Source organism: Palaemon carinicauda, chromosome 35, assembly GCF_036898095.1.
Source record: "Palaemon carinicauda isolate YSFRI2023 chromosome 35, ASM3689809v2, whole genome shotgun sequence".
NCBI classification, from domain to species: domain Eukaryota; kingdom Metazoa; phylum Arthropoda; class Malacostraca; order Decapoda; family Palaemonidae; genus Palaemon; species Palaemon carinicauda.
In genome coordinates this window covers 74,032,393-74,058,224 of record NC_090759.1, presented here as the reverse complement: position 1 = coordinate 74,058,224, position 25,832 = coordinate 74,032,393, and the positions used below count along the sequence as shown (strand labels likewise).

Below are 25,832 nucleotides of genomic sequence, written 5' to 3'. Positions count from 1 at the left end.
AACCAGGCCTCGATTTTGGAAAATATTTACAATTAAACTTTAAATATCCCATTAAGTTTTATTGTTAATTCCATATAAAAAAAAAATGCATCAGACATTTACTGATAAAACTATCAACATTACTCCTTAAATTATGAAAAAGAAAATTTAATGAAACTCACAGTTAAATGGTAGTTCATAGGTTCCTTCACCTTTATCATTTTAAATCTTTGATGAAAAAAAATAGCTCGTTTCAGTATCGCATAATTCTTGAATTGTGTAGGTTATGTTTTTTCCAAGACTTGAAATCTGTAATGAATAAAATTATTTTTACATACTGTATAACAATTTACATGAATCCACAAAACTATTTAGGGCATTCATCTTTACTTTGAACTAGGGATATATCAGAACTAAGAAAAGTTTAAATTGAGGGGAAAATCTGAAAAGTTCAATACTAATAAAGCTATAAATCTTTCATCTCATTCTTTCAGGTGCATCTACTGTACCGTATATGACCAGCCTCATATGCACCTACCCGGTGCAAGTTGGAACAGAGGTCAACCATCCAACGTTGCCAGAACCACAGGACTAATTTAACTTTGGTCGTAGCAAAACAGCAAATGAATACAGTAATCCCACGGAAATGAAGAGGGTTTGTATTAGAGCATGAATAAACCATTAAACGCTTCCTACCAGGCTCCTCAGACCTATAGATTTAGTGCTATAGATAGAGTAATAGTTTCATCCATTTCCATTTTTATGAATACCAGTCTGTAATGCTTAAACTGGTATAATGTATACTGGTAATTTCATAATGTGGCTTTGTCAACACTTACTACAATAAGAGTTGTGCATAAGCTAAGCTCAAATTACTATGCTAATTGTGTGTGTAATGTATTTTTATATATCAAGGAGAGAAAAGTAAAATTTTTTTAGATTTACAGCATTGAAAACACAAAGAACCAGATTTAGTTTGCTAATACTTCTGTGAAACCGACAAAAAAGAATTGTATTTATGGATGCCCTTGTGGTTTTTCTTCCTACCCATGGAATTTAGTGGTTTTTCTTTATCTTCTAATCAACAGTATATTGTTTTGTACTTAAATTTTGAATTTCTTGAATTAGAATAATAAACCAAGACTACTTATTTGATTGCATTGTTTCAATACTCTTGCTCCTTCAATTGTTTTTTTGCGAGAAGTCATCCCTTTCAAATTTCAAATACGGTAATTTAACTTCCTATTCCCCTCCCCTCAGTAATAATAAATACTAGAAAATATTTTTGACAACATCCTGTAAATTTTTATTGAATATATTGCATTGGAAGTTGAATGGTGCCAGTAATGAACATGGAATTATAATTACTATCACTGCTAGCTATATTAAGATTTTCATCTAATTATAAGATTTCACAAAACTTGCCCAAAAGTTTATTTAAAATGCTGCCAGGTTAAAAGTTACATAAAATTACAATTCTTTAAAAAAATCCTGTCTTTTTTTTTTAATTAGGCAGTTTCTAAAAAAATCCTATGCTTAATTCAAGACTTTCAATTAAAATTTTCTTAACGATCAATGATGACCTACATCTTACATGTAAAGAAATTTAGTCATATTAGCAAGACCAATATGAAGACTGGACAGAATTACTCCAAGACAATGCTCTGTAACCAGCTATTGTAATGAAAGTATTTACTCCAAGACAATGCTCTGTAACCAGCTATTGTAATGAAAGTATTTACTCCAAGACAATGCTCTGTAACCAGCTATTGTAATGAAAATATAATCTGCTAATCAAACTCGCTCTCTCAGGTCTAAACCCACAAAAGCTCACCTAATTGACTTCTACATATGTGAAATTAAATAGCATATATGGGTTAAACTCTTCTAATATTCTGCAGTCTTCAACTTAACCTGAAATCATTACAAGGTTTATCAAGTAAAATTTAAAAAGATTTAAACCAGCAACCAATAATCCAAACCAACTACTGTACCTCAGAGCAGAACAACAACAGACTATTCTAGAGTAACTTGCAAAAGCAGAATTAAAATACTTTAACCCCACACTGCTTATAACCTGTAGTGTTTTCTTATACCATGTGCTAAATGAATCCCAGTTAAAACATATTATGAATAGAGAGTTTTTAAGTGCAGAAAGTTTTTCCATCAATTTCTACTTATTTCAAGCATTGATAAGTAATTTTTATCAATCATGTATAATCAACTTAAAGTTAGGAATAGGTTTTATTCCTGTAAAGAATAAAGACATTTGCATCCTGTTATCAAAGGCTACAGCTTGCATGCAAAAAAAAAAAACAATTTATTGGGATTCTGTCAATTCAACCTTCAATTTTAATTCCCTAAACTAATTTTCAACACCATTCCCTATAAAATTCTTTGTATGGTAATTAGTTGCATTAGAATCATTCAATTTAGAAAAGAATGAGGAGGAGGGAAACTTAATTGCACATAGATTAACATAGAAATAGACCCGTCAGGCTGATGTATCTCACCTTAATAGACAGAAGAGCTTTTAAACCATACAGGTTCCACCCATTAGCAAACACGGGTCAACTGACCAAACTGCTCAAGTTCCCAGTGGTTTCATATTCTGAACCTGTAAATGAATAACCTTTTAAGTAACCTATAAACTACATCCACTATACATTATATTGCTCAATAGCTTTTACCAATCATTTTGTAACATACAACCAACAACTATAGTACAACTATATTGTGCTATGTTGTCATCCCAACAAATATGGAATTTACTTTATAAATATTACTGTGTCAATATACTTTCAACCACACACAGGAATACTATCCTGGCCAAGTTAAAAATCTGCAATTAAAAGTTTAATTCCAAAAGCTTATTATGAAATATTTCTGTCATCAAAGTTTTTCTCTAAAATTTTATGGACTCGCAGGCAAGAGCAAGAATAACATACTTTAACCATAATTATATAGTGTACAGCTTATCTACTTTTAGTGTTTTCTTACATGCTTAAGGGTTTACAATCAAATCTTTTATTAATACTAGGTTTGTAAGTGTTGAAAGTTTTCCTATCTACTTATAATCCTTTATATGCTGTCTAGCACAAAAGCATTGGCTAATACTTTCTATCAGTCTCTTCATGTATACTACAGGCTAATCATCAAAGTTAGGAATATGTTCTTTTGCCGTTATCAAAGTTAGGAATATGTTCTTTTGCTGTTAAGACCATATACACATTTAATTATATAATCCAAAGCTACAGCTTACCTGCATTACTAAAACTAAATTTACTGGAATGCTGTCAATGCAACATTAATCTTTTTATTCCAATGATTATTTCTCAACTTCTCTTAAAATTCTTTATATGGCAATTGGTTGTAATGTCATCCTTCAATATAGAAAAAATGAGTAGAGGAAAACTTTGCATGCAAATTAACATGAAAAATAAACAAGCCAGGCTTTGATGTACCTCACGTTAATAGACAAAAGAGCTAATATACCCTGACTACTCCACACATCACCAAACAGGTAGAATGATCAAACTGCTCTAGTTCCTTGTGGCTTCAAATCCTGAACCTGTAAATAAATACAAATCTTATAAAATTTAAGTATCTAATACTGCATCACATTATATTGTCCTTCTGGATAAATAAAATATTAAGAAAAGCTAATGCCTCAATTATAATGTAAAAGACAGGAATGCAGATTAAATATTTACCTACAAAAAAAGGCATCTTTTGCAATAAAAGTAGAATTAATATACAATATACTCTCAAACTTTGGCCAAACTAAAATTTTATTTTCATTTCAACTATACTGTACTGTATACACAAATAGCGCATTACAAGAAACTGGGCATTGAACTAGAAATTGCCTAGAAGGGGAAACTGGTTACCAAAATAGTGTGTGAACCTTTTAGTTGCTGCAGAGTATAGAAGTTGATAGAATGCACAGCTATCGATAACATATTTTAGTAATTTCATGTTAATGCTCTGGGGAAATTTACATTGGTCCTCAGAATTAATACTAAAGTTCACTTTTATTCGTTGTACGTTGTCAATTCAAATACAATCATAAGAAAGTTCCTGTGGCCCATAAGCTATGTAAAATGAAGGGGGTCCTATTACTGTAGTGCCCTTTTTTCTTTTTTGAGTCACAATACTTCAGCATACAGAAGCTAAAAGAAACAAATGACCATAAAACTCCTAGAATTAGGTACAAGTCGAAGCACAAGCATTTCTACATTGCAAGACTTTAAAAAATCACTAGGGAAGCCTAAACTTAATCCTCATCATCTAGTTGTTACACTAAAAGTGTCTACCTATACAGGGTCCTTAGTTAAAAGCACTCCTTACAGGGACTTCAGTTCATGTCATAGCTAGCTTTACTGAATCTTCCTAAGCCTCAATTACTGTACAAGCTTGGAAAGGGGAGCAAGTCAATAACATTGAAGCAAGTTTGACTTGTGGAATAGCCATGAATAAAACATAGGAAACTATAATAAAGTTCTGTCCAATATTTATAAAGCTGTTTACACTGGTTGGTTTAGAGGCCACTACCCAAAAACATCGTTACAAAAAGTAAGACTCGTCCGCTCTTGGTTTGAAAAATAACAAATCACGTTTGAGGTTTGCAATAAATGTAAAGAGGATTCGCAAAATTAAGTCAAAGGATGTATGCTTGACCGAGAACATAAGTTTTGTGGTCCTCGTGGGAAAATATTACAATACTGTATTCAAATAATTTGAGCAAACAAACAACAGGATTGTTTCAATAATTCCTTCTTCAAGTAGCATACATACTAGACCAGTGGTTCCCAAACTATCTTACCTGACGCCCCCTTTTTACTTCCAGTAGACCCGCACGCCCCCACTCCTCTCTTTTTTTTTTTTTTTATATGAAATGATTCTTACATTTATTTCTTAACATTGTACAGGAAAACAGATTTCTGTTTGTATTACATTTTAATAATGGAAGCCACTCAAACAAATGATAGTACATTCCAGTAACTAAAAACGAAACATTTGGTTCAAAGTGAGCGAAAAAAAGTTTGAACATTAGCAGATTGGCAAAATTGAGTTGCAATTTTAAGAATAGATAATTTGAAAACATGGCATATAATATTTGGAAATACTTATGAGACTAAGGCACAATTTCTGGTCAAATTTAGTGAGATGGATGCTGCTGCTTCTTCCTCACAAGATCAGAAATTCTACGATTGAAGGATGACAGCGCACATCGCAAGTCATTTTCTACATTAAGTCGGTTGCGCTGTTTTGTTTTCAGAACAAGAGCTGAAAATCCTGCTTCACAAAGATAAGTAGAGGAAAAGGGAAGAATCACACGAAGTGCTTCTTCACCTACTTTTGGGTACATGGGGAGATATTTCACCCAAAACTCTTCTAACTTCATTGTTTCAAAGTCCCTTTTCGCGCTCGAGTCACATTTCAAATCGATGGCTTCCTCTTGCAGTGATTCCAGTAGCAACTCCACATCAGCGTTAAATGGATTCTGCACCAATGTCCAAAGAGAATTCTCCATTGAGACATCTGGAAAATAGTGTATAAATTCCTCAGCAATGGAATTCAGACAAGAGCTCATTCAGATGTGAGAACGATGAAAAGTTCCCAACTTGTACTTTTCTTTTCCAAAGATGAATTTTTTTTGGTGAAAGCTCTGATTTCATCAGTGTGTGCAATGATGTTTTTGTTTCTTCCTTGTAACTTCAAATTGAGGTTGTTGATAGCCTTAAAAAAATCCACAAGGTATGCTAGTGAGAGCTGAAAGTCTTTCTCTCTGAATGCTTCATACAGTTTGTCTTGTTTCTGCTTCTGCAAGAAAATTTCCACTTCATCCTTGAGCTCGTAAAGACAACTCAGCATGTTTCCCTTGGACTTTCACCAGTTTCACAAATCCAGAGCGAGATCCAATCATTGGTGGGGCACCATCAGTACAAACACTGACTAATTTTTTCCCATGAAAGACTGTACTCATGGAAAAACTCATGCACCTTTGAAAAAACATTGATGGCCTTTGCTGTTGTCTCCAGTGCTGCTGAGAAAAGAATTTCTTCTTTCACAGTTCCTTCATCCACGAATTGAGAATAAACAAGTAGCTGGCAGAGGTGAGCAACATCAGTACTTTCATCTCACTGTATTGCAAAGAAGCGAGATGCATTTATTTTGTCGAAAACTTGTTCTTTTATGTCTTCTGAAAGTTCATCAATGCGACGCTTCACTGTGTTATCTGATAAGGAAATCTTTGATAACTTTCTTTGGCTTTCTTCCCCAAAGAGAACTAGCTTAATAGAAAACGGGTTGGAGTGACTGCTGTAATTATACTTTGCAGATTTGTTCTTTTAATGATTTTATTATTCTATTAAACAAGTAATTTCGAGCAGATGACTTCACGCCCCCTTGTATCGTCCTCACGCCTCCCTAGTGGGGCGGGCCCCCCAGTTTGGGAACCACTGTACTAGACTATAGTGTCCCCTTCTGCAAATTCTAGATGGAGTTTGCGCCTGCCTACCAAATCACATAATAAGACATTTAACCTCAATCCATAAACCAAGGTGATCATAAAAACACTTTCAGATAACTCCATTATATGAACACGCTTAGTTTTGGATGTTCATCTTGTACAGTGACAAGAAAATTACAAATTTGGAAGAACGGAACTGGAAGAGTATAGATAGTGGGTACCATCTTCCTGATCCAACTAAGAAGACTCCAAGCACTTCTAGAATAGATTGCGGAACAACTGCCACACTTTCCAGTCATCAAAACCACCCTCACGACAAAACAAGCTTCTTATTCTTATCCTATTTATGGATGGCCCTAGGACTTTGACCCAAAAAATTCCTAGCAGCAATACAATCTAAAAACAAACCAAACAAAGAACGTAACATCATCCCTTTAGTATAAGGGATGAAGGTTAAGAGGATACCTGGGCCAGGGGATGGATGGAGAGGTACAACATAATGACATGGAAGAATTAAGAAAAACAAAAAACATGGATTAAAAAAAAAAAGAAAAAAAAAACTGAAATGTATGAAACTGCAAAAAGTCCTGGGGCAGTTACATTTGACTTTGGCCCATGAACGGAATGCATAGTTTGGGTTGATTAACTGGAAAAATGAAAAGAAATGTAGATCCCAGAGCACAACAGGGAAGAGAGAGGACAAGGAAACATTGCACAATATGTACAGTACTGTACCTACGAACAGAAGCCTTATGGACGAGACTTTTGGTATTTTGGAATTACTTTGACCTTAAAAAAATTCCCAAAAACCAATATTAGATCCAGCTTGATGATGCTAGAGGAGGAAGATTTTGTTGCAAAGAAAACTTAATTTTATTTTATCCCCCGAGGTGTTGCTACACTCTTCCTCACAGCCACAATCAATACTGTATCTACCTCATCTATGACAGCCCATCCTTGGGCAAGGTATGCAGTTACAGAACCATGATTAATAAGCTTTTTATACATATACAGTATAGTTCACATTTTTCCAAAGCTTGGTAGCCATCCTAGATTGTGATGTACTTTTTTTTTAATAAACAATAGCAGAGAAATGGGTCAGATTTTGTCATAATAATAATGAAAATTGAAACCATCGAAATAATAGCTGCTGAAGTGTACATACTGTATAGTTTTCATTAAATTGGATAAATACTGCCATCTATTATATTCCTGTGAAATTTAGAATTCAAGTAATAAAGCAGTGGTTTATAAATTATTACATCAATTCCAACTTTACTTTAAACAATTTCAACATCAAGTTGTTTTAAGTTATTCAAATAAAAACTGATGTATTAGAAAAAATATATTACGCAGTAAGCATTTCCATACAATTTATAGTTAACTTAATTTACCAATTATGGACCCTTCATGAAAAAAAAATGTACTCGAATTTAACCTAATTATGTATTTTAAGCCCTATTAGTAGGACTACATAAGCCAAGACCAATTCTCTGTCGTGTAAATGCTCAAATGGTGGTAAACAGTTAAATAAAAGGGATTTTGACGAAGGAAAAATCTATTTCTGGGGAGAGACCTGTGGCGCCCGGTGAAAAGAGTCCTTCTTATATATATATCTTTTCTGATAAAACCTTCCAATTATACCAGAGAAAGATAAAAGCATGGAATGCTGAGGTTACAACCCTCGCGCGAGCACCTTTTGGGTGTCGTGTATAAAGCAAAGGCGCGTGAAATATGTTATTTTTATTAATAAAATAAATTTTTGAATATACTTACCCGATAATCATGTAGCTGTCAACTCCGTTGCCCGACAGAATTCTATGGAGGGATACGCCAGCTATCACAATACTAGAAGGGGGTGTACTTACCAGCGCCACCTGTGGCCAGGTACTCAATCATTTGTTGTTGACACCTCCTCAATTATTCCTCGGTCCACTGGTTCTCTCTGGGGAGGAAAGGGAGGGTCGATTAAATCATGATTATCGGGTAAGTATATTCAAAAATTTATTTTATTAATAAAAATAACATTTTTCAATATTAAACTTACCCGATAATCATGTAGCTGATTCACACCCAGGGAGGTGGGTGAAAACCAGTGTACATGATTAAAGGATAGCTAAGTATCCCAAATTTCATATAACAGTTATCTCAAATAACAATGAAATAATAAGTACCTGGTAAGGAAGTCGAATAGAACCGTTACTCTGCCTTTTATTTAAAGTTAGTCTTCCTTACTGAGTGCAGCGTTCCTCTTGGAGGCTGAATCAACCCAAAGGTGCCAAAGTACAAGGGGTTGCAACCCTACTAAAGGACCTCTACCAAACCTTTAACCCAGGCGCTTCTCAAGAATGAATAGACCACCCGCCAAATCCAAGGATGCGGAAGGCTTCTTAGCCTACCGTAACAACCATAAAAACAACAATAAAAGTATTCAAGAGAAAGGTTAAAAAGGTTATGGGATTATGGGAATGTAGTGGCTGAGCCCTCACCTACTACTGCACTCGCTGCTACGAATGGTCCCAGGGTGTAGCAGTTCTCGTAAAGAGACTGGACATCTTTCAGATAAAATGATGCAAACACTGACTTGCTCCTCCAATAGGTTGCATCCATAATGCTCTGCAGAGAACGGTTTTTATTAAAGGCCAACGAAGTAGCTACAGCTCTTACTTCGTGGGTCCTTACCTTCAGCAATGCAAGGTCTTCCTCCTTTAAGTGAGAATGTGCTTCTCTGATCAGAAGCCTTATATAGTACGAAAGCCCATTCTTGGACATGGGTCTCGAGGGTTTCTTGATGGCACACCATAAGGCTTCTGACTGTCCCTCGAATAGGTTTAGACCTCTTCAGATAATATTTGAGAGCTCTGACAGGGCAAAGAACTCTCTCTAGTTCGTTACCTACCATGTTGGAGAGGCTAGGTATTTCGAACGATCTAGGCCAAGGACGTGAAGGAAGCTCGTTCTTTGCTAGGAATCCAAGCTGAAAAGAACATGTAGCTGATTCGGTTGTGAAACCAATGTTCTTGCTGAAGGCATGAACCTCACTGACTCTCTTAGCTGTTGCAAGGCAAACGAGAAAAGCAGTCTTGAGGGTAAGATCCTTGAAGGAAGCTGACTGGAGAGGTTCGAACCTAGATGTCATAAGGAACCTTAAGACTACGTCCAGATTCCAGCCTGGAGTGGAAAGACGACGTTCTTTAGACGTCTCAAAAGACTTGAGAATGTCTTGAAGGTCCTTGTTGGAAGACAGGTCCAAACCCCTGTGGCGGAGGACTGAGGCCAACATGCTCCTATACCCTTTAATCGTAGATGTTGAAAGGGATCTCTCATTCCTAAGATGAAGAAGGAAGTCAGCTATTTGGATCACAGAGGTATTGGTAGAGGATATTGAATTGGCTCTACACCAGCTTCGGAAGACCTCCCACTTAGACTGGTAGACTCTACGAGTGGAAATTCTTCTAGCTCTGGCAATCGCACTGGCTGCCTCCTTCGAAAAGCCTCTAGCTCTAGCGAATCTTTCGACAGTCTGAAGGCAGTCAGTCGAAGAGCGTGGAGGTTTGGGTGCAACCTGTCTACGTGAGGTTGACGTAGAAGGTCCACTCTTAGAGGTTGAGTCCTGGGGAAGTCGACTAGCCATTGACGTACCTCTGTGTACCATTCTCTTGCAGGCCAAAGGGGAGCAACCAGCGTCAGCCGTGTCCCTTCGTGCGAGACGAATTTCTGCAGAACTTTGTTTATAATCTTGAACGGAGGGAATGCGTACAGGTCGAGATGGGACCAGTTCAGAAGAAAAGCATCTACATGAACCGCTGCAGGGTCTGGAACAGGGGAACAATAAAGCGGAAGTCTCTTGGTGATGGAGGTGGCAAACAGGTCTATGGTAGGTTGACCCCACAACGTCCAAAGTCTGTTGCACACACTCTTGTGGAGGGTCCATTCCGTGGGAATGACCTGATTCCTTCTGCTGAGGCGATCCGCTGAAACATTCATATCGCCCTGGATGAACCTCGTGACCAGTGTGAGGTTTAGACCTCTTGACCAAATGAGGAGGTCCCTTGCGATCTCGTAAAGGCTCCTCGAATGGGTCCCTCCTTGCTTGGAGATGTAAGCCAAGGCTGTGGTGTTGTCTGAATTCACCTCCACCACTTTGCCTAGCAGGAGGGACTTGAAGTTCAACAGGGCAAGATGGACTGCTAACAGTTCCTTGCAGTTGATGTGGAGTAATCCTTGTTCCTTGTTCCATACTCCTGAGCATTCCCGTCCGTCCAAGGTCGCACCCCAGCCCGAGTCCGATGCATCCGAGAAGAGATGAAGATGGGGGGTCTGGATGGCCAATGATAGACCCTCCTTGAGAAGAAGATTGTGCTTCCACCACCGGAGAGTGGTCTTCATCTCTTGGTTGATAGGGATAGAGACTGCTTCTAGAGTCGAGCCCTTGTCCCAATGAGCTGCAAGATGGAATTGAAGAGGGCGGAGGTGGAGTCTCCCTAGCTCGACAAACAGGGCCAGAGATGAGAGGGTCCCTGTGAGACTCATCCACTGTCTCACTGAGCAATTGCTCCTCTTCAGCATGCTCATGATGCACTGTAGGGCTTGGTTTATCCTGGGGGCCGATGGAAAAGCCCGAAAATCCCGACTCTGAATCTCCATTCCCAGGTACACAATGGATTGGGAGGGAATGAGTTGAGATTTCTCTATATTGACTAATAGACCTAGGTCTCTGATTAGATCTAAAGTCCAAGAGAGGTTCTCCAGACAACGAAGACTCGTGGAGGCTCTCAACAGCCAGTCGTCTAGGTAGAGGGAGGCTCTGATGTTCGATAAGTGCAGGAATTTCGCTACATTCCTCATCAGATGAGTAAAGACCATAGGAGCTGTGCTTAGGCCAAAACACAGGGCTTGGAACTGATAGACAACCTTTCCGAAAACGAATCTCAGGAAAGGTTGGGAGTCTGGATGAATGGGAACGTGAAAGTATGCATCTTTCAAGTCCAACGAGACCATCCAGTCCTCCTGTCTGACCGCTGCTAAGACCGACTTGGTCGTCTCCATTGTGAACGTCTGCTTGGTGACATACTCGTTGAGAGAGCTGACGTCCAGCACCGGTCTCCAACCTCCTGTCTTTTTGGCCACAAGAAAGAGACGGTTGTAGAAGCCCGGGGATTGATGGTCCCGGACTATAACCACTGCCTTCTTCTGCACAAGTAGCGACACCTCCTGTTGCAATGCTAGCCTCTTGTCCTCTTCTTTGTAGTTGGGAGAGAGGTTGATGGGCGATGTGGTCAGAGGCGGTTTGAGGCAGAATGGAATCCTGTAACCGTACCTCAGCCAACTGACAGACTGTGCGTCTGCACCTCTCTTCTCCCAGGCTTGCCAGAAGATCTTGAGCCTGGCTCCTACTGTTGTCTGGAGAATCTGAGAGTCAGTGCTTTCCCTTAGATGTCCTGGGTCCTTTCTTAGACTTGCCCCTGTGAGAGTCTGGACGGGAGCTTCCTCGGCTGGGGGCTCTACCACGAAAGGGCGGTATGAACCTAGTGGCCGGGGTATCAGCCACTGGAGAGCGATAAGTCTTGGGGACAGAGGTGGTAACCTTAGACTTACGAGCCGATGAGGCTACAAGATCGTGCGTGTCCTTCTGTATCAGGGCAGCCGACAAGTCCTTAACTAGCTCCTCGGGAAAGAGGAACTTTGAGAGTGGAGCAAAAAGGAGCTGTGACCGCTGGCACGGTGTAATGCTGGCTGAGAGGAAGGAACACAGTTGTTCCCTTTTCTTCAACACCCCTGATACAAATAACGACGCTAGCTCACCCGATCCATCCCTGATAGCCTTATCCATGCAGGACATAATTAACATGGCAGAGTCTTTGTCCGCAGGAGATGTTTTCTTGCTGAGGGCTCCCAGGCACCAGTCGAGAAAGTTGAACATTTCGAAAGCTCTGAACAACCCTTTCAGAAGATGATCCAGGTCTGAGAAGGTCCAACAAACCTTCGAGCGTCTCATCGCAGTCCTCCTAGGCGAGTCCACCAGACTTGAGAAGTCAGCCTGGGCAGAGGCAGGAACTCCCAAGCCTGGTGCTTCCCCTGTGGCATACCAAACGCAACCTTTCGATGCGAGCTTCGTTGGAGGGAACATGAAGGAAGTCTTGCCCAGGTGTTGTTTAGACTGAAGCCACTCCCCTAAGGTCCTTAAGGCCCTCTTGGAGGATCTAGCTAGGACAAGCTTAGTATAGCTCGACTTAGCTTGTTGCACGCCTAGCGAAAACTCAGATGGAGGAGAGCGGGGAACAGCAGAGACGAAGTGGTCAGGGTAAAGCTCCCTGAGTAGAGCCAAGACCTTTCTAAAATCAACAGACAATGGAGAAAGCTTAGACTCCTCCACGTCTGATGAGGGATCAAGATGTGCCTCCTCATCATCCGACACTTCATCAGCAGAAGGTAGCGAAGCAAAAGGACCAGAATGCTGAACCGCAGAGTCAGAACGGGTAGGAACAACAACAGAGGTTTCCTCAACTTGAGGGAAAACCTGAGGTTCAGACTGCATAGGCTGAACAACAGTCGGAGCAGAAGGCAGGTGCAAGGGTGAAGGAGGTTGACTCCTAGCAAGAGTTGCACCCAAGGATTGCACCAGCTGAGCGGAGGACGGAGGCGGAGTAGTCCGTTCCTGTTCCTGAGAGATGAGTGGAGCATGAGAAGGTTGAGGCTGCGCAGAACAAGGTAAAGTTCTAGCAAGCTGAGGCTCCTGAGGCGCAAGTGCATGGTGTAGATGAGCTTGCCTAGATGAGGGTTGAACTCGGTGCAGCGCTGGTTGAGCAGACAGACTCACGGAGGGGAGAGGTTGTTGTACCCCAACCGAGAGTTGCACCACTGGTGGAGCAGCAAGGGGAGGAGGAGGAAGAGTGTAACTCTCCTGATCCCAAAGCAAGGGTTGCCTTAAAGAAGGCTGAGGCTGAACAACACTGTGAACAGCAAACTCCGAAAGTGGTTCAACATCGTACGCCTGGCAGATGGTGCTGCGACCAGGCGGAGCAGGTGCAGGCTGGGCGAGCACAGGCGGAGCAGGTGCAGGCTGGGCGAGCACAGGTGCAGCGAGAACAGGTGGAGGGAGTGCAGGAGGTGCAACACTCTCAGCCCGACACTCACGCATCAAGTCCGAAAGCTGAACTTGCATGGACTGAAGCAGGGTCCACTTGGGGTCGGCAGAAACGATAACAGACTGAGGTAAAGTCACAGTCGGGGTCTGTATAGGCAGAACCTTACTCCTCTTGGGCGGAGTACAGTCGACCGATGACAGAGGCGAGTCGGAGCTGAGCCAATGACTGCAACCTGGCTGAGCACTCGCTGACTGAACTCTACGTTTAAGCGGTCTCGAGACCTGAGACCAACGTTTCTTCCCTGCATGAAGATCAGCGGACGAGAAGACGGGCTCAATCGTCTGCAGGTGGGAGTGACGGTCTAAGGAAGACACGCCCGCAACCACCGAGGATAATTCTGTGCGCCTAACAAGGCCTGTCGAACCCTTAAGCCCTTCGACATTGCTTCTCCCCTGGGCATGGGAGCTTGCAAGAGGTCCCGGACTGGGAGGACGACTGGCTCGCACAGAAAAATCCTCACGCACCACACTGGCACCACTAGCACTTGGCACTGCACAGACACTAGCACTCGTCACAGCACTGGCACTATTTCCACCCACTGCACTCTTGACCTTCAGTTCTTTAACCTCGGCCATCAGAGACTTATGGTCACTTACCACTGATTCTACTTTATCTCCTAAAGCCTGAATAGCACGCAAAACAGTTGACATATCAGGCGGAGGGCACACAGTAGGTTCGGGGGTAGCCACTACAGGGGTAGGAAAAGGTAGGGGATCATGAGGTGAGGAAAACATAGAAGAGTGAGAAGAACTTCTCCTAGATCTAGTTCTCTCTAACTTGGATGAATATTTTAAAAGACGTACAAAATCCAATTCCGAAAGTCCGGCGCACTCCTCACACCGATTTTCTAATAGACAGGGCCTGTCCCTACAGTCAGAACAAGCGGTGTGAGGATCTACCGAGACCTTCGGAATACGCCTATTGCAAGACCTACATCGTCTATGGGAGGGAGCTTGCGAAACGTCAGACATCTTGTTTCAAAGAGTAAGTCAAAGGGTGATCCAAAAACAAGCAAAAATTCATTAACCGTTAATCAGAGTTTATATAAAAGCTAACTAGCTAATATAAAAAGGATTCCAGTATGCGACAGCCGTTAATCTAAGAGAATACTTCACCAAATATCCATGAAAAAACTCGAAGACCATGAGCGTATCCCAGAACGTCTAGCCGGAAGCACGACAGAGGAATAATTGAGGAGGTGTCAACAACAAATGATTGAGTACCTGGCCACAGGTGGCGCTGGTAAGTACACCCCCTTCTAGTATTGTGATAGCTGGCGTATCCCTCCATAGAATTCTGTCGGGCAACGGAGTTGACAGCTACATGATTATCGGGTAAGTTTAATATTGAAAACCACTATTCACAAGTTGTCTTCCATTTAGTTAATTCCTTCGTCAAAGGGATGGGCCGATACAAAGGCCCTAGCCAACCCCCAGCGCCACACCACCCACGCCACGACACGAGCGCCATCTGAACAACATCCTTCTGTATTGGCCATGATGGCTTGGAAAGGAAAGGGTGGGATCGTGTAAAATAAAGGAGAAGGGTTTCACCGGGCGCCACAGGTCTCTCCCCAGAAATAGATTTTTCCTTCGTCAAAATCCATTTTCTGGGTCGACCTGTGGCGGCCGGTGAAAATGTACCAGAGAATGCCTTCCAAGCCCAACAATAACTACTAATTTAATAAGGGGAGAGAAACAACACCATGTAAAGAAAATCATATATAATTAAGGTAAGTAGGCATAAAACATAAACTAGCCACAGGGCATAGTGAGAGTAAGGTTAAACAAACATGATAACAGGAAGCCTCCGAGTATCAGAGGAAAACATGCAACAAAACTGACATGGCTAAGAATATCCCAACCTTATAACTACGGTAAACAATAATAGTTACAATCATATTAACCTAATATGTAATAAACTTAGGGCTAACGAACCACCAAGGAAGCGGCGTCGTGGTGCGAGTGGCGGGTAGGAGGGAGAAGAAAAGAGATGGATGAAAGGAAGAACAAAAGATCACTGGGGAGAGATAAGGCTCTCAGCTGCAACCGTTGGGTATTTAAGAGCCTGTAAGTTCTTTAGATAGTGGCGTTTGAAGACCATAGGAGATTTCCAACCCGTGTACTTTTTAAGGTCATCAAAGTCCATATTCTGGAAATAATTGATGGAGGTAGCTACCGACCGGATATCATGAGCATGGGGAAATGATCCCGGATTAGCTTGTTTAATGAAGTATAGGATCTGTTGCCTAATGCCACGTATGGAAATGGTACCTCCTTGTTCTCTGATAAACAAGGGGCCAGACGATCGGGTAGCAGTCCTGGCTAAAAAGGCCCTGAGAGTGGTGACCGGACATAGAGAAGTATCTTGGAGAAGAGGAATAATCTTCCAAGGGGACCACCTATTTTGGGGGTCCTCGTTCTTAGAGAAAGTAGTACCTCACCTGAAGGGAGGAAATCCATGTTCTCTGAGTTTCGTGAGAGAGCTGCTAGTTCTGAGATTCTAGAACCAGAGGCCAAAGCTGTTAGAAATAAAGTCTTCCTAAGAAGAGTGATATAGGAGCAGGATTCGTTGTCCGTGTCGGAGGCCAGTTTGAGGACATCATTTAGAGACCAAGAGACCTTTTGTGGACGAACCGAAGGTCGAAGCCTAGCACATGCTTTTGGAATAGACGAGAAATAAGACTCCGCCAGGTTAATGTTAAACCCAACAAGGAAGACTTTCCTCAGAGCTGACAATGGTGGTTATAGTGCTAGCTGCTAGGCCTTTGTCAAATATGGACCTAAAGAAGGAGATGGCTAAATTAGGAGTCATAACCGAATGGTCTGAAGTCCTTAAGAAATCTGCTGGTTTCTTAACTGCCGAATCATATTGGCGAATCGTAGAGTCCCTTCTGTCTGATTCTATAAAGAGGACATTATCTGGGTCGATGTTTGCGTCCCTAAGCGCCGCTAACTTCATGAAATCCACAAAGTTAGGGTTTTGGCTATCCTTGAGGAATCTGACACAGTCCGAGTTTGGACCACCTGGGTCAGTTTGGGGAATGGGATCCGGAAGGGACGGAGTTTCAACTCGAGGAGGAGAGGAAATCAACTGCTCTTTGGCCAGTGAGGTGCCACTAAAGCTACTGCCCCGTTGAAGGAGCGGAGTTTGTGCAAGACTTTCAGTAGAAGATTCACTGGAGGGAATAAGTAGATCTTCTGCCAATGGTTCCAATCCAGGGTTAATGCGTCCATGGCATAAGCCTGAGGGTCCAAGTTCGGTGTCACATAACATGGGAGTTTGTGATTGAGTCGGGTCGCGAATAGATCTACCTGGAGACTTGGAACCAGCCTGAGTATCCACCGGAAGGAGTGCCTGTCCAGGGACCACTCCGATTCCAGTGGGCTTGTCCTGGATAATGAGTCTGCTATCACATTCTGGACTCCTGCTAGGTGAGTTGCTGACAGGAAACAGTCTTTGTCGGCTGCCAAGGTGAAGATAGTGACCAGGATCTGATTCAGGTTGGGTGATTTGGACACCCCCCCCCCCCCTTGTTGAGGCAGTGGACTACGGCCGTGCTGTCTGAGACTACTCTGATGTGGGTCGACCTCGGAGGGGAGATTCTCTTCAGGGTCAAGAACACCGCCATGGCTTCGAGAACATTGATATGGAACTGCCTCATGGCGGGTGACCAAGAGCCCTGAAACATCTGATGTTGGGAGTAACCCCCCCATCCACTCAGAGACGCGTCGGTATGAATTGTCACTTGTGGAGAGGGGAACTGTAGAGGAACCGACTTGGAGAGGTTCCTCCGATCGGACCATGGTTGTAGTCTCATTTTCAAGACAGAGGGGATCTTCGAGGTCTTGTCTCTTAAAGGTATTGTCGCTCTCTTTCTCCAAACTCGATTGATGTCTTTGAGTTTGGCTTTTAATAGGAGATCGGTCAGTGAGGCAAATTGGAGAAGGCCGAGGATTCGTTCTAAAGCTCTTCTGGACACCTGTTTGTGTTTGAGAAAGTTCCTGACCTTGGAAGCTATCTCCTTTACCTTCTTGGGAGGAAGGGAGAGCTTGTGCTTTGAGAGGTCCCAACGGATGCCTAACCATTCGAAGTGGCTTGATGGTTGTAGGCGGGACTTCCGGAGGTTGACTTTGAAGCCCAGTTTGGCGAGAAAATGGAGTACCTTCGACGTAGCTCTGTTGCATTCCTGGTGCGACTGGGCCCAAATGAGCCAATCGTCCAGATAGGCGACGATCTGTATCCCTTGGTGTCTGAGTTGCTCGAGCACCGTCTCCCCCAGTTTCGTGAATACCCTGGGGGCAATGCTGAGACCGAAGGGCATGACTTTGAATGCAAAGGCTCTCTTGCCGAGACGGAAGCCTAGGTAAGGAGAGAAGTTTCGAGCTACTGGGACATGATAATAGGCGTCGGTAAGATCGAGAGAGGTGGTGATGGCCCCACGGGGAAGTAAGGTCAGTACCTGAGAGATAGTCAGCATACGGAACTTGTCACAAAGGATGTAAGAGTTGAGCTTCGACAAGTCCAGAACTACCTTCAACGTCGACGAGTCTTTCTTCGGGACGGTAAACAGGCGGCCTTGGAATTTCAGGGATCGAACCCGTTTGATTGCTTTCTTCTTGAGTAACTCCGCGGTGTACTCTTCCAGGATGGGAGTGGGTCTCTGGAAGAAGGTCACTGGTGGAGGAGGGGATCCCTGTGACCATTTCCAACCCAAGCCCCTGGATATTATGCTGTGAGCCCACGGACTGAAGGTCCAATGGTCCCGGAAGTGATAAAGTCTCCCTCCCAATAAATAGCACAGTCGAGTGACGAACGCCTCGGAGGGGCGGGTACTAAACAATAACAAAGCTAGATCGCTATCTCGTTCGTAGGCTGGACTTGCTAGCAAAAAGTACCATGAGCATAAAAACACAAAAATAATAATGGTTCTAAAGGCATAAGGCCAGGGACTTAACCAAGAACCTAAGTGACAGAGTACTAAACGGGCAGACAAAGATGAATTCCCAAACAAGTGAACAAACAATGGCCGCCGTGAAGGGCCAGAAGGGAATAATAAAACAGACTATACTGGATATAAAACAAAAGCCCGGTACTATAAAAAGCTGTCAAAACAAACTATGGTACTTAACATTGGAATGTGTGAAGATGGAGCTTCGGACATGACAAAATAAATCCACGATTGATAAAAAAGGTCGAGAGCACCACAAAAAAATTCAACACTTAAGAGTCCAAAAAGAAGGATGTAGTTCAGATGGCGCCCGCGTCGTGGCGTGGGTGGTGTGGCGCTGGGGGTTGGCTAGGGCCTTTGTATCGGCCCATCCCTTTGACGAAGGAATTAACTAAATGGAAGACAACCTGTGAATATTGGATTTCACGCGCCTTTGCTTTATACACGACACCCAAAAGGTGCTCGCGCGAGGGTTGTAACCTCAGCATTCCATGCTTTTATCTTTCTCTGGTATAATTGGAAGGTTTTATCAGAAAAGATATATAAGAAGGACTCTTTTCATCGGCCGCCACAGGTCAACCCAGAAAATGACCTATTAAAATGTACTTTGGAAGTACAGTACTACTTTCAATGCTAATGAATACTAATGAATAAAGTTAAAAAGTAGCAGTTTCTGTTTTATGGTACTGTAATGTAAAAAAAAAAAAGATTATTATGTGAACCTTTGCAATATTAAGGTTTTCAAGAAGAAACCTGAAGATTTTGTTTCCCAAGTGCTCTGATAATGTGGATTTGACAAACACGCAATATGCTGTGTGAAAACGTAAAATATCTTAGAATGTATATGATAAACTGATCTTATAGGTCCCATAGTGTGTGAACAATGTGGTTCCCCTGTGTGATAGGGCCAGGAAAAAAGACCCTCAAAGTAAAGAGACTTCAGTAATATGGAAAGGATTATGCATGAATGTACCCAAAAGAAAAAAATGTTAACTCCAAAACTAATAAATTTACTTTTTACCAGATTCTTTTAAAAATTTACCCATAAAAGGTAAACTTTCCTGGGGTACTGTAACTGAAAATTTGAAAAATTCCCATCTCCAAGATCATTTAAAAAATTTTTGGTGCAAAAAGAAAATTAAAAACACTGAGAAAACAGGCATTTGAGTCAGTGTATTATTTACACGGCTGTTAACTGGGTGGATTAAATTGGTACTTCTACTTCAATGGAGTGGAATTCTATTGCTTTATACAATTCTCTAACTTTATTCGAATTCTTGAAGCGTCTTACATAAAAAAAAAAAGGCCCTGATTACGATACTTGATACTTAACCTTACTTGAATGTAGAACTAGTTTGGGAAAAAAAGAAAATAGTCCAGGAGACAATTGGGGGTGAACCTTGCAGTAGGGTACACCCATAGCTCAAAACAGATATCTTCTAATCCAGATCATCCTCACTGATTCAAGAAGATAATCTGCTTAACTGAACAGTATCTTCAATGTTGTGCTTGTCCACTGCTTGGCAGCTGCAGAATGTGGCGCAAGACATCTTTGCACTCTTAGAGCTGTACTGCTTATGATTACATGGTGTGTTGCTTGTGCATCCACATGCAATAACTTAATTAAGGTCTGAAAGTGCTGCAGGGCTGCATAGGGGACTCCTTCTCTTGTTATGCCACCCTTAGTCTGCTGCACTCACATCTGGGGGTTGCTGCTCATCAGAAGCTTTCCATAACATTGCCTGAAGTGGAACTCGCTTCATGTGATGAGCGAGTGCCTCATCTGTTGGTGGAAGAGAGCAAAGATTACAGTACTTTTCTCTCCTCGTGGTGAAGAGCATCTGGTGAACTTCAGCCATGACACCATACAAGAGGCAAAATAGAGGACTAGTCTCCATCAAGACTTCTTCAGAAGAGTTTGGTTGACCCACTGGAGCAAGATCAAAGTTGACAGGCTTCATCATGACATTAAGGCCTTTCCCAAAGAAGTATGAGACTGTCACACCTGGTAATCATATGCAAGGGCAAAAGCTGCAATCTTATTTCCAAGCTTCCTAGCTGTAGCAGTTATAACAACTGTTCTATCTAATTTCCTCATTGTGACCTCTGGAGAGGTGGGGTTTTCAACTTAAGTACACCAACAGCACAAACAAATCTGTGTCCTCACTCAGTGTCTAATACAAGGGCCTTTATTAAAGATTTCCCTGACCCACTGCCAACAAACAAGACACACAAAACTAGAAACTGTTATTAGTCTCTCTCTGCATAGGCAACCCCCAGGGTATGCATTTTTTTTTTTTTATCCTTTTCGGCAACTCTGGAGACCTTGTTTGTAAAAGTCAGTGGGTTGAGCCTCAAACCATGACTCCACCCTGAAAATCAGTGTCTTATCATCTGAAAAATGTGTTCCCTTCAAAAGAGACTAATGTTGGAAAGAGCTGAAAGTCAGGTGGTGCAGGTCAGGAGAATAAGGGGGTGTGGAAGAATTTCATAGCCAGAGGAGTGCGCTTCTGTCTGGGCGATGTGAGTTGTGAATTGGAGCATTGTCTTGCAGGAGTCTGACTTCTCTGGTCAGCATGCCACGCCTTTTGAATTTCATGGATTCTCACAATTTACGCAGTACTGAAGCATAGCAAGTCTCGGTAATTACTCCGTTCTGGTCCCGAATATGGTAAGCACGACCTTTCATGGAGAGAGTTGCACTCTTTCCTTCTTTAGGGGTGGCGAGTCAAAGTGCTTCCACTGCATAGCCTGGACTTTAGTCTCAGGATCATAGTGATGAACCCATGTTTCATCCTGTGTGACAAGTGTCAAAAAGGCTTCCCGTTTCATCGATTTGTCCAAAAGAGCCTTTGATCAATCTACTTGTTCCTGCTTCTGAAAAGGAGTAAGGAGCCTGGGAATCCACAGTGCTGACACCTTATGCATGTGCAAATGATCCTGAATTATTTTTTTTCCACAGACCCTACACTTGTCTTCACAATTTGAGCTAACTGAAGAACAGTTACTGTATATGGCTGTCTTCCAAAATGGTAGCTTCTACTTGATGGATGGTCTCTTCATCAATGGCAGAATGGGGGCTTCCACGAACGGGCGCCGTTTCAACAGCTGTTCGGCCATACTTGAACTGGTAATGGCAGTGTTTTATAATATCATATGATGGGGTAGCATCTCCATATGTTTGTTTAATTTTATCGAAGGTCTATTTCAGCATGCAACCTTTCAAATATAGAAAATTGATCACTGCTTAGTACTTGACTGGGTCTATAGTTACACCTTACTTCAGTCAAACACGTAAAAAAGGGAGTTATGCAAATTTTCATGAGACCTATACACTAATGTACCAATGCACAGGTGAAATTTCAGTCAGATATAATAATCCTAAGTAGGTCAAGGGAAATATTTAATCCTTATACGTTCCCTGCTTTCTTCCGTTGCCAAACGAAAAATGTAGCCGATGATGTTGATATCAGCTTAGCCATGTCTAAATTCATCATCCTCCTGACCAATCCTCTTTGCATTCAACATCATCATCATGTGTTGAACAAAGAAGTTCAAGGAGTTGTTTTTTGTCGTTGACATTCTTCACGAGAACATTCCTAGCTGGCAGAGGAGTGGTCATTGTCAATTTTGATGTCAGGGGGCACAGCTCCAGGGTAAGTCTCTCACATTCATGAGACTTGGTGGATCCATCCTGATGCCGATCAAAGATAACATACACCTCATGACTTTTGAGATACCGATTTGCTGAAGGTAGCTACCAGCTGTTCCACTGTTGCATTCTTTAGCCAGGAGTGTGGTACAGCATCGCATTACTATCAATGACCTCTACTTCAGTAAGAATGGTTGAATGCTTCAATACTGTAGGATGACTGACAAGAGAGTATTTGTTGCCTTTCCTGATATCACCATATTCACTGAATTAACTGGATTGGATGGGTGCCAGTTCATAACTGAGAACATCCTTAAAGTCAAGGCCCCTGTGAGCACTTGTCATGAGCATTCTTGCATACAACCTTAGCTGTGTCATACATAGTCTTGTCTCTAACTCAATGTCTCCATAGAGACCACTTCTTTTTTTTCACTAGTTCATAGAAACCTCCTGGTAATTTGCTTCGAAATCTGGTAACCATTTTTGCCCAATAGCAACATCCTTCTGGACATGACTTTGTTATCTACAGTGCATCCATTGACAATGTTCACAAGCTTTTCGCTTTTCATTCAAGGATTTCAGAGGTTGGGAGCATTTCCGTAGTTCAGTCAGTATTTTCCGTCTATCCATTACATTGAGCTCAAGCCTTTGTGGGCCTTTCTCCTCGTGCCTTTTCTTTGACTCCTTCCTTTCCACACTGATGCTATCTTCGTCCTTGAAGATTGTATCCATTGATATAGAACCCGCGTTGTAAACACCACATGAAAGGATCCATGGTGCCACCTCATCTACCGAGAGGATAATACCAATAAGTCCACATCTTGTTTATCCATACTGGATGTACGTATGTTCCCCGACCTGGTCTGAAAACACAGCATTCCATGGTCGTTCATGGCAGGAGACATGCTCCCCTCTTAGGAACATATTGCCAGCTTCCTTCAAAAGAGCTTTTCCTCTCTGACAGGTATCATGTGGAATACTTGGCGTAATTCCATAGTACAGCAGCAAAGAAGTATGGTATCATTTGCTCAACACAGTGCAAGTGTAGAAGTCAATTTGAAATTGCTTCTCTCTTTGCATGGATGAAGAGCAAGGGCAGCCCAACTAGCATAATTAGACAGTTAATCCACTGTTAACCTAATTATTTCCAACTGGCCTCCTCAAGCTTTAATTGCATGCTTTTAGGTGTGACCTCTTTTTCAAGATAATCTTCGGGAAGAGCACTGGCTGCCATACAGAATCCTATCACTGCCTTTGGCCAGGCCTTTCCATTCAGCATATGCCATTCCCCGAAAAACTGACTTCAGGATCTCTTCAAGCCCAGTGTCTTTCATGAGGTTTCTGATACATTCCCAGAATGACATCAGCAAATGCATTCCTCTGGGGCGTACAAATAGATGCTTCCACCAACCTGGATGAGACCATTTCACTTTTAAGATTACCAAATATAGCTGCATGCCAGCTACCATGTGAGTATAGGGCTGACCATGTGAAAAGAGAAATTTCTCAGCATGTAGAATTGTTGTCAACACAGTATCAGGATGGGACAGAGTAGCATCAATCAAGAGAACAACCATTCTTTGTTGGACTTACTTTGCTCACAGTATTTCTAGATGTGCTTTTTATATACCTTGACCATCCTCAAGAAATTTCTTAAGAATATCGCATAATATCAGTGGACGTATTTCTTGATACGACACAGCAATCTTCACCCCGAATAGAGTTTTCGCTCTGAGGGGGAAGAGTGGCAAAATTGAAGGGGAGCCGTCATCAAGGTTACCCGGTGGATCCCCTTCCCGTACTACTACAGGGCCCAATATGGCTACCCATTCCTTTGTTAGTAGCGAATTACGCACTGTGTATCTCCCGCTTGCTGTCGGTGTTTTTGTTACTAATACCAGGATTTATCATGCATTCTCCGGCATCTTCAGCCTCTGGAAAGGAGGAGACCAAGGTGAAAAGCGAAGTGATGTACTGTCACCACAAAAGTAAGAACTTTTGTGGTCACACTATGTGCAGGTCTCATGCCACCTGCTCAGTCGCAACTGAAACCTTGAGGTATTGGGACTCCAAGGACTGCAACATCTGCTCGGCCTTGATGACCGAGGGTTTCGGTGATCCCAAGTCGACGGAGTCGAGGGACGCTGCGAGGGAAAAGTTTTGGAAATGGGTACGAGGGTTCCAGAAATCTAAAAGACTAATTAGCTCCAGATAATAATAGTTCATAATATTTGTGAAAGGACACCCTAGAGATTTTTTCCCCACTTAACATTAGCAATTCCAAGAAAAACATTCAAACATATTTGCCATTTCAGTCATGGGTTTATGCCATGGAGATTCGTCCTTCAAGTTTTCAGCTTTCACGCATAGTTTACTATCACCAGTCATCGAGATAAAACACTTACCCAAATGCGTAGCAACAATTTATTCAATATCCCCTGACTTAGCGAGAAAAGAAAAAGACAAGAGTTCTAATTAATATAAAGTTATTACTGACAATACTAGCAACTGGCTAGTACAGTGGTAACGTGTTTGCTTTGCATTCACATGGTGGCAGATCGATCCCCGCCCGGGACTAAGAGTTTTAAGCTGTTTACCGGGGAGGCCACTGCTGTGGTTGGGCATCACAGTGGGGGGTTGGGCTTGCCCGGCTGACGTTCTGGTGAGTATCTAAGTTCTAATTAATATAAAGTTATTACTGACAATACTAGCAACTGGCTAGTACAGTGGTAACGTGTTTGCTTTGCATTCACATGGTGGCAGATAGATCCCCACCCGGGACCAAGAGTTTAAGCTGTTTACTGGGGAGGCCACTGCTGTGGTTGGGCACCACAGTGGGAGGTTGGGCTTGCCCAGCTGACGTTCTGATGAGTATCTATTCTGATAAAACTAGAACTGAAACCAGACACCTTTAATAAATAGCAAATAGCTTACACCAGTGGTGGTAACAAAGATTTCCGTTTGTTGACACACGATATGACCATTATTTATTCTCCTATGGAGACAGAGTGGAATTAACGTAATATCGTATATTCCAAGTAAAAAGTATATTTTAGAATATATCTGCCAAGTGCAATCTCACCTACAGTTCTTTTTTGGTCGACATGCGAAAAATACCATTGTCAGACCCAATGCATTTATACGGTCCAATTAACCCTGAATTATTCCCCAACTAACCATTTCTCCGTTAACGAAACTAAATAAATTGAGCATTGCAACTCTATTAACAATTTCTCTGCAAAGAGAGGAGGAAAAATTTCACTACCGAAAATACCATTCAGATATTCTAGAATGCGAGACCGGAGCCATTAAAATATCTACATATTTCATTTCCTGATTACACACACGTCAAATTCAACCTATACCCGACACTCGCCATTCATACTACTTATTCCACAATTGCCTTAACAAAAAAAGGCCCTATTAACCTCTAGTTTATAATTTTGCAACAACCGTAAACACTGCCTCATTGATGAAGCCATCAGCATTACTTACTTTGATAAACAATTTATAAACAAACCACTAAGAAATAATATCACGTTGATTAACCACAACACAAGGCAAACAGAACAGAGTTGACACAATGCTTGCAGTTAGAATGGCTTCCGATGTTCCTCTCAATGTCTA

The 25,832-nt window shown here is 41.9% G+C and overlaps 1 long non-coding RNA gene across 1 annotated transcript; it reads right to left on the bottom strand.

The window, feature by feature from the left end:
* Nucleotides 1-82: 82 nt before the first annotated feature.
* LOC137627549 (uncharacterized) lies at nucleotides 83-25,832 on the bottom strand. The gene is made up of 4 exons (XR_011041187.1): nucleotides 25,701-25,832; nucleotides 3,444-3,550; nucleotides 2,493-2,596; nucleotides 83-288 (listed from the first exon to the last, which is right to left on the bottom strand). It is a non-coding gene; the product is annotated as an uncharacterized lncRNA (long non-coding RNA).